The sequence below is a fragment of the Trichechus manatus genome, unplaced genomic scaffold (genome assembly GCF_000243295.1).
Source record: "Trichechus manatus latirostris isolate Lorelei unplaced genomic scaffold, TriManLat1.0 scaffold00203, whole genome shotgun sequence".
NCBI classification, from domain to species: domain Eukaryota; kingdom Metazoa; phylum Chordata; class Mammalia; order Sirenia; family Trichechidae; genus Trichechus; species Trichechus manatus.
The window spans coordinates 615781-625868 of record NW_004444139.1 but is presented as its reverse complement, the minus strand read 5'-3'; the positions used below and the strand labels follow the sequence as shown (position 1 = coordinate 625868).

Here is a 10088-nt window from a genome sequence, read left to right as displayed (position 1 = left end):
AACTGAGCCCAGAGAGGACAGAGCCATGCTCAGGGTCACACAGCACAGGACAATAGCTGTGACTCCCTCCCTCCCTTCCAACCCAAAGCTCTTCCTGTTCCAGCACATTGTGAATATACCTTCTGGTCACCTTTATTGATCTGAGTCTTTCTTGGACGTATTTGTTCACTTTATCAACTACCACCTCCTAGCACCTACTGTGTGCTAGACGCTGTCCTAGATATTGGGATACAGGAAGCTATGGTACAAAGGACTGGAGGACAAACAGCCACGTGATGAGGTCGGTGCAATGGACACTAATGAACAAAGGAAGGTGGTGGCAGGGGAGACAGCACAGAAGGGACCACCAGGAAGTGGGTTGCATTAGATAGGGTTAGAAAAGCCACAGTCACAGTGGGATAAGTGTTTCTCTCGTCTCTAAAATTCCAGAGCCAGTATGGTGACTGTGTTTTGCAAAAATCTCCAGGGACCTCAAAAAAACAAAAATAGAACTACCGTATGACCCAGCGATTCCACTACTAGGAATGTATACAATAGACGTAAAAGCGGTGACTTGGACAGACATTCATCACCAATGTTCATTGAAGCATTTGCAATGGTCAAAAGGTTGAAACAACCTAAAAGCCCATCAGCGAATGAATGGATAAACAATGAATGAATGGATAAACAAAATGTGGTACTTACATACAGTGGAATACTACTCAGCCAGAAGGAAAAACGAAGTCTTGATACATGCTACAATATGGATGGAGCTTGAAGACATTATGCTGAGTAAAATAAGTCAATCACAAAAGGTCAAATATTATATGACCTCACTTATATAAAAAGACAAGAGCAAGCAAATGTATATAGAGACCAAAGTTTATTTGTGGTTATCAGAGGTGGCAGAGAAAAGGGTGGCGGGGAGGTTATTGCTTATGGAGTACTGAGTTTTGGTTTATGGTATTGGAAAAATCTCATTGATTAAGGGTAAGGGTTCCACAGCTGGTTAACATAATTGATGTCAATAAGTTGTACATCTGTTAAAAGGTGAACTGGCAAATGTCGTGTGATAGGTATATTTACAACAGCATCAAAAAAGCAGCTACTGAGGCTGCTTATGTATAACCAAACCCCTCATGTGGTTTAGTTTCTTGGCTTGGAGGTTTAAGGTCATGGTTTCATGAATATCCCAGTTAACTGGTTAAGTTAGTGCTTCTGTCTTGTTTAGTGTTCTGTTCTACCTCCTAGTTCATTGCAAGTGGCCATCCAAAGTACAACAATTCGTCTCTGTTTGCCTGGAGCAACAGGGGAAGAAGGAGTCAGGAATAGGATGAGGAAATGGAATGTGTGGCTAATTGCCTCCGTGAACAACTGCCTCGATTACCATGAGACGAGAAGAACTAGATGGTGCCTGGCTGAACATTTTCATCAAAGATTCTTTAGAAGAATCCTGATTAAAAGGAGGAAAATGTGAAAGAGAATTTCAAATTCTCATGGAATCCAGAATTTCTGGAACCACAGAGGCTAGATGATGTCTCAAAACTATTGCCCTGAGATAATCTTCAAATCTTAAACCAAAAATATCCTTGGAAATCTTCTTTAAATCAAACAATAGTTTAGCTTAACTAGTAAAGGATGTCTGCCTTGAGGATTGTGTTATTTATTTTTATTTTTTAATTGTGCTTTAGGTGAAAGTTTACAGCTGAAGTTAATTTCTCATTCAAAAATTTATACACATACTGTTTTGTGACATTGGTTGCAATCTCCACCATGTGACTGCACGCTCCCCCTTTCCATCCTGGGTTCCCTGTGTCCATTCATCCAGTTCCTGTCCCTTCCTGCCTTCTCATCGTGCTTTTGGATGGGAGTTGCCCATTTGGTCTTGTATATTTGATTAAACAAAGAAGCCTGTTCCTCACGTGTGCTGTTTTTTGTTTTATAGGACTGTCTAATCTTTGTCTGAAAAGTGCAATGGTTTCAGTTCTGGATTAGCAGAGTGTCCAGGGGCCATAGGTCTGGGGTTCCTCAAGTCTCTGTCAGACCAGTGAGGCTGGTCTTTTTTTTGTGAATTTGAATTCTGTTCTACATTTTTCTCCTGTTCTGTCTGGGACTCTCTGTTATGATTCCTGTCAGAGTGGTTGCTGGTGGTAGCTGGGCACCATCTAGTTCTTCTGGTTGGGCTGGTGAAGTCTCTGGTTCATGCGCTCCTTTAGTCCTTTGGGCTAATATTTTCCTTGTGTCTTTTGTTTTCTTCGTTCTTCTTTGTTGAGCATTGTGTTTTTTTAAGAACTATCAATATGGGGTCAAAATTCACAAGGGCTGAAAAGATTAGACAGGAAACTTAGGGGGTAGTGAATTTATGTTAATGAGGAGGAACAATTCAGAAAAGGAGGCTGAGAATGGTTGTACAACTTGAAGAATGTAATCAACGTCACTGAATTGTATATGCAGAAACTGTTGACTTGGTGAATGTTCTGCTATGTATGTTCTCAACAACAAAAACAAGAAAATAAATAAATGTTTTTTAAACAGCAAAAACAAAACCCAGTATACCTATTTGGGGGCCCAGACTCGTTCCACCTCACTGTATCTCTATCCTAGAGAAAAGCCCTCTGACCACCACATCTGCACTCCAGGCAGTAGGATAGAAGAAGGGTCAAAGAAGAATGGGGCAAACATATGTTCACAAAAAGACTTGTACAAGAATGTTCAGGGCCAACAACTACAAGGTGTCTGAGATCTTGCCCCATTTGCAAGCTAATGAGTTAGACGGCCACTGGTTTAAGGCGGCTGGCAGAAGACACGAGACCCCTGGGTCAGAGACAAAGGACTTTATGACTCAGCGCACAACAAGCAGCACAAGCTTCAGCATGTTTGTGTCTGTTCCTCTTGCCCCCAAGTCCCATGGGGGTGGTGTGGATGGGCCCAGATGAACACCTGCAGATACAGTGAGAAACCCTGAGCTTAGGGAACCTGAATCTTTTACAACAGGAAGCAAGCCTGCCTGCCCTTTGCCCCAGAGGGAGACACTTTGTCTCCCAAGGCCATTCACAATACAAACATCCTTGAAATGATAATGCAGAACACAGGGCAGTTAGTGCCTCACTCTCAAGATGTGAGAAATGCGAGAACCCCATGGGGAATTGTCTCCCAGTGCATAGCAACTTTATTCACGACAGCCTCAAACTGGAAACAGCCCAGGGGACCATCAACAGGAGAATGAACATATTCATGCAAAGGACTTGTCTCACCAATGAAAGGAAACTACTGACATGTGTAACAAGGATGCTCCTCAGAAACATTATCCGGATTGAAACAAGTCAGACGCAAAAGAGTACATACTGTATGATCCATTTATATGAAATTCTAGAACAGGTAAAGCTAATAATACATGGTGGAAGAAATCAGAACAGTTATTGCCTGGCAATGGGAAGTGGTCAGAGATTGACTGGGAAGGGGGACTGAGGGAACTTTTCTGGAGTGATAGTTCTAGGTCAAGACTCATCAAATGTCAAAGCTCACTTAATGTTTATATAAAATTTTCACCAAAATATTGTAAACAATATAGAACTGTAGTCAACAATATGCACATTGAAGTATTTTGTGTGAAACAGAATGATGTCTGCAATTTACTTTAAAATGAATCAAAAACAGGATTGTTAATGAGTAGATAGAAGGATCTTGTTGGCAGTTGCTGTTGAGTTGATTCTGACTCATGGTGACCCTGTGTGTTTCAGAGTAGAACTGTGGCTCCACGGAGTTTTCAAGGCTGTGGCCTTTCTGAAACAGAGCCCCAGGCCTGTCTTCTGAGGCACCTCTGGGTGGATTCGAAGTGCCAACCTTTCAGGTACTAGTCAAGCATTTAACTGTTTGTGCCACCTAAGGACTCTGGGCAGAATGATAGATAGATTGATAGGGAGAGAGAGAGGGAGACAGACAGATATGTGATAAAGTAAGTATCACACAGTAACTAGGGGATTGGTAAATAGGTGTCCACTGTACAGTTCTTTCAATTTTTCTGTATGTTTGAAAAATTTTATAAAAAATATTGGGGAAAAAGTCATATATCAGCTGTCCTTTGAGAAGCGTCCCAGAGGCTGCCACATGGTACTTGAGTTTCAATCCTCTTGGCCTGAATCTAGTCACATGGCCATACCCAGCTGCAAAGGAGGTAGGGAAATGTAGTCCTTGCTGTAGGTGAACTTGGATCCTGGTAAAGAATCTAATCCTGAGAAAGGAGAGAACAGACACTGAGAATCAACCAGCAACACCTACCACTGCACATGACTTAGGAAAAGTCGCCCCTTCCTCCAGGCACATGGGCCCAGGGCCTGGGCACAGGTTGGTGAATGGAGCATGGGCTGGACCCAGCCCTTGCTTGCACCTAGGCCAGGTGTCCTTGAGCAGGGTGAGACCAACACAACATACACAGTGACCCTGCCTGTATGGGTCCCAGACAAGCAGGAAGATCCCAGGCAGAAGAGGGAGCATGTGACACTTTGGGAGGAGGGATAAGCAGGAGAAAAGGGGGAGGAGAACATTGTATCAAGGACACCATTAGTGGTTGGAATAGTTACAGTCTAGGTACGTGGTGGAACATGGCAAGAGTGGGCCTGTGCACAGGAGGACACATCAATGAAGGCTTGGAATGGTCAAAAGGAGATGCTTCGGTGTCATCCTGTTGGCACTGGGGACCCATTAGAAGGTTTTAACCAGGACACTACCTTGGTCAGATTTGTATGTTAGAAGATCCCTGTGGTGAGTCTCTTGGGAGTATGAACTGGAGAGAGCAAGAATGAAGGTACCATGATCAGGTAGGGAGCTGCTGCAATAATCTAGAAGTGATTGCTTAAAGCCTGAACCAAAATGGTACCCTGAAAATGGAAAAGAAGGAAGGGGGAGGAAAAGCATTAAGGAGCGAGAATGGGCAGGCTTGGTGAGTGCATGGCTGGGGTGAGTGGTGAGGGAGGAAAAAAGTCAGGGTTGCTCAGGTAACTGACTGATGATTGTGTTCATCATCATGAAGAGGGGGTCCTTTGGGCAAAGGTTTGCAGCCCCTCTCCTGGTAGCCCCTATCCTCTTAAACTCCTACAGAATCAGCTACATGGTGGACAACATGTTCAACTTCTCCAGATGCTGTGGGGATTTTGTTAAAATAGCACACCTGATCATTTTGCTGGACCTGAGCACTCCCTATCTCCCTGCCCCTCCCACTCCCACCACTTCTATGCAGTCACCTGTTTCTCATACACTTTTTTCTTGAACCCAGTGTACTGGATCATCCAGTTCTCCAATTCCTATCTCGGTGCCCTATTCCCACAGACTGACAACCTTACAGAAACCCCTCTGGTTTTTGGACCATGGATCCCTGGACTACTTTCGACTCTATCTGCTGCTCTGGTTTGGGGTCAACTGGGGTAGTAGGTATATATTGGGGTGGGTGCCCAGGCCATAGAAGCATGTCTGTCCCTGGTCATAGCTGATTAGCCTAGGGTGGGGCCACCTGAATTCTGGAATTTTTCCAACTATAATTCAAAGAAGAAATTTCGTTCCTCTCTAGCAGTGATACTAGGAGATGAAGGGGAAGGGATCTAGCAGCCCCAAGACCTAGCCACATTCCTGCCCTTCCTGAGGGTACAAGAGATATTCTAGTACCCTTCAAAAATTCCTCCTTGGGGCCTTAGCTAATATAAACTGGGTTTCTGTCACTTGCTACCAGAGAGTCCTACTTCATACACCCCAACTGCTGATGTGGAGGGGGTTCTCTGCACAGACTCCAGCACAGCTGCAGCATCCAGTGGGTGCTTGGGGTGGTCAGGTCACTGAGTCAGTCCCTCCTGTGGTGTGTGGGATGGTCTGGCCTGGGGACAGCGATCTCAAGAATGATGTCAACAACTTTCTATGGCTACAACCAGGAAGGCAGGGAATTTCGAATAGGACTTGGGCCCCACACAGACCTGGGCTTGAATACTATTGCTGGCACTCATTACCAGTGCAAACTCAGAGAAATTGCTTCATCCTATGAGCCTCCACTTCCCCATCTGTAAAGCGAGGATGATGCTATCCACCTAAGAAGGTTATTAAAAGAAACAAGTGGGATGGTGGACGTCAAGTGTGTACACAGGACCTGGCCCATATCAAGTGCTCTATAAATGGTAACTACTCAGTATTATATTGTTATCGTTATTATTCCCAGCCCTGTGGTCTTTCTACTGCACAGATGTATCTTGATGACCCATTCATTCTCACTTCAGCATCAGAATGGAAGCTGGAGGCTGGACCTGAGTTTGTCTGATTATTTTGTCTACTCGTACTCCTTCCCCATTTTTCCTTAGAGGAACCACACCTCCCCCAGCCTCAGTACAAGTGGAGGTGCCCTTATTCCCAGGAGTGGACCAGGATGGACCAGTCAGACCACTGTCCCCACCAACCACAGGGATTGGTCAGAGATGGACATGAGACCCAATCCCAGGATTCTGGGTGAATCCACGGGGAAAGAGACGCCCTTTTGCCACTCGAGCTGTCAGGACATGTGGCTGGACCTGCATGTCAGTGCCATAGCACTGGGGCAGCCTGCCTGAAGCTGGGTGGGCAGCACGCTGGAAACTTCTCTGTTCCATGAGCCAGTAAACACCCTTTTCTGTCAAGCTAGTGTGAGTTGGATTTTGTCATTCGTAACTGAAGAGGTCCTTGTCATAGCCACAATTCCTACCAGTAGGTGGTAAGCAACTTCCCAGCAATGCCAGAGTGCCAAAGACGAGAGATCTTTTTCACAGACCTATGAATCTCAATGAAGGACAGTGCTCTGGTTAGGTCAGAATATTTGGCTACTGTGCAGACATCATCTGTATTAACTCTACAACGACATTGCAAGGAATGAGGAAACCCTTGCCCGAAGAGGTTCAGGGCTTGTCTGAGGACACGTAGCACAGCTGGGATTTGAACAAGGGCACGGCATTCCCAGGTATCCTGGAGGCCCCTCTCCCTGACGTGGAGTATAGTTATGACTCCGATTTGATTTACATGGGTGTCTTTATGAAGGCTTGTTTCACCAGCTATATTTACATTATGAATATATAGACAGCAGATCTTCATTAGTCACAGATTCTGTATTTGTGAATTCACCTACTTGCTGTGATCAGTTTGCTTTTGAAATCACTCATGGACATGAGCAGAGAGGCAGAAAATCTGAGTTACCCGTCATTCACATTTGCAGCTGAGGTTTAACAAGGTAACACTGCCTTCTTGTTTCCGCTCTCATACCATAAACAAGCATCATTTTTGCAGTCTATTTATTTGGTGCCTTTTTTTTTTTTTTTTTTTGCATTTTTGTGCTTTTTGTTCGCAATTTCGTTGTGTACCATGACCCCCAGCCATAGTGCTGAAATCCTGGTTGGTGTGCCCAAGACTACTGTGATATCCCTTCTGGAGAAAACCCACGTGTGAGATAAGCTTCATTTCAGTATGAGTTACAGTTATAGCTGTTGGCCATGAATTTGATGTTAATGAATCAATCATACATATTAAATAAGATGTCTTTAAACAGAAACATCGTAAAACAAAGTTACATATTGATCGGTTGATGAAAACTTTGTGACCAGAGGCTTGCAGGAGCCTGACTCTGTATTTCCCCTGGAGCAATAGCTCGACTTTCGCAAAGTCAGTGTTTGAAGCCACTTTATAGAACATAACTACCCCAAATAACAAGAACTGATTGTATAATAAAATTCATATATAAATGCACAAACATGTATAGGTGACAGTATATACTGTACAGTGTATTGATTTGTGCATATATAGTACGCAGCGATGTGTATCACACACGCACAAACATGGGGACGGAGGAGAGAGGAAATGAAGAGAGAACCTGTATTTCCTCCCCAACAGCAGAGACTGAAGTTGTAATCCTTACATGTCTTTTCGGTGACAGCATCCCTATAAATCTCATCTACTCCTCCTCACCAAACCGGCCCACGTAAAAGTACAAGTAAAGCAGTGTGCTTGCCCTCCCTCTAAGGCACCAGGTCTCAAAGGGAAAACCCAAAGAACCAAACCCATTGCCGTCGAGTTGATTCTGACTCATAGCGACCCTATAGGACAGAGTAGAGCTGCCCCGTGGAGTTTCCAAGGAGCACCTGGTGGATTCTAACTGCTGACCTTTTGGTTAGCAGGTGTAGCTCTTAACCACTGCGCCACCAGGGTTTCCCTCAAAGGGAAAGGAGGGGGTATTTGCAGGCTGCGCTTGCTGCTGCGTCCCACGCCCCTACACGCACATACTCGTGTTTCCGATCTTGTTGCTCCATTTCTTAGCAAGGGTCGGGGTGAGCCCGGCTGCTCTGGCGAGCTTGTCCCTACCATAAGCAAGTCAAGCATAGGATCGTCGTGCGCCATCCATAAAAACACGAGGCTCCTCTGATCATACATGTAGCACAGACGAGGATCATACATGCACGATCTGCACAGCTGATTGACAACGTGACACTGTACAGTCTGTCTTAGATTATGCAGCTCTCAGCAACTGCTTCCGTGTTCAGAAACTCAGCTTGTGCCTCCAAACAAGTTTCAGAAACATCAGGAAAAAAGTTCAGTTCTTACAGCTTCAGCTGTAGGATTGACTGCCCATAGTGCTAATCATTCTTGCCCCAAAGGCAGGACCTGGGAAGGGATACCCTGGCCACCCTGGCTCCCCGGGCTGGGGGGGATCTCCAGGCACTGGGTGGCTTTCTGAAGCCCCCAAAGCTCACACAGCAAGATCTTCTTGTACGTTTTGTGTAAACTCATTTGGTGACAACCCTGACCCATACTACTATGAGGCGATTATAATCTATCCCACTTTTGGGAATAGTTAAAGGTTTTGTTGCAGATTTTGAGTGTAGCTGATTAGACAGTGGTTCTCAACTAGGAGGTGACTTTGCCCTGGCTCCAGGGACATTTGACAACATCTGGAGACATCTGTGGATGTCACATCCTCCCCAGTAACCACAAGTGGAGACACCTTCCTTCCTCTTGGTTTCTCTGGACCCACTCCAGCCATGCTCTGTGCCCGACATCCTGCTGAAACCTCCCCAGGAAGTTCACCTGTGACCTTCAAGTCGCCAAACTCGAAGGTCAGAGGTTATTTGTCAGGTTGCGTCTTCACTACCTTCTTGCACATTCAACACAGCCCCACATTTCTTGGAGCAACTTCTCTCTCTGGTTTTCCTCACTGACTTTCCGGCCACCCTTTCCCAGTCTCCCTTGCTGGTTTCACCTCACCTGCCGCCTGGGAATGCTGAGTGCAGAGGGCTCAGTCCTGGGCGTCCTCACTGACGCTTGCCCCGGGGCCCTCCTCCAGGCCCCAGCCCCTGAAACTCCTATGGAGCACCGTTCTGCTCTGACACACGTGGGCACCATGGGAGCAGACTGGAAGACAACTGTTTACTTTTATTTTTTATTTATCTGATACTGCTGCAGTCGGGCCAGGCCAGGATCTGCGTGGATGTCTTCACCTGTCTGCCTCAGTTTCTTCAGCTGTACAATGGGAATAACAGGACCTACACCTAGTTGGATTTTCAGAATTAAAAGCAATAATGAAGTAAAACTTTTGGCCTCAGTCAAAGCTCAATAGCATAATTACGGGTCCCGAGCCTGTCAATTCCAACCTTAAGCACTTAAAGAGCATTATTGTCTAGGGCGGTGCAGCCCACCTCCCGATTGATTATCTGATCTGTATAATACCAGTTACCAGTTACCAACTAGGAACCGCGGCCCAGGGAGGCGCCCGGGCCCGAAGGTGTGCGGCCTCCTTCGCGGCCCAGTCCGGGGACGCACCGCACGGCCTCCGGGCCGCAGGTCGCGACGGGCGCCGGCGACCCCGCGCGAGGACGGCCAGGGGCGCGGCCGGCCCCGCGGGGCGGCTTTGTGCGCAGCCTGATTTCCATTTCCCCAGATCAACACGCGGCGGGGGCCGCGACCTCGCTGCACAGCAAATGTCTCGGCTCCCCGCCCCGCGTGGGGCCCCGCGAACGAGATGATTTACTCCTGTTTTGCATATTAATTGATCTAAATGCCACCCGTTCTGGGAACAATTAAGAGGCCCTCCGTCGCCCGGGGCCGCGCGGCGGCGG

General features: G+C 46.3%; 1 pseudogene; it reads right to left on the bottom strand.

Annotated features, from left to right (window-relative positions):
• The window catches only part of LOC101342633 (solute carrier family 25 member 33-like), a 107195-nt pseudogene extending 97293 nt beyond the window's left edge, over nucleotides 1-9902 (bottom strand).
• Nucleotides 9903-10088: the final 186 nt, after the last annotated feature.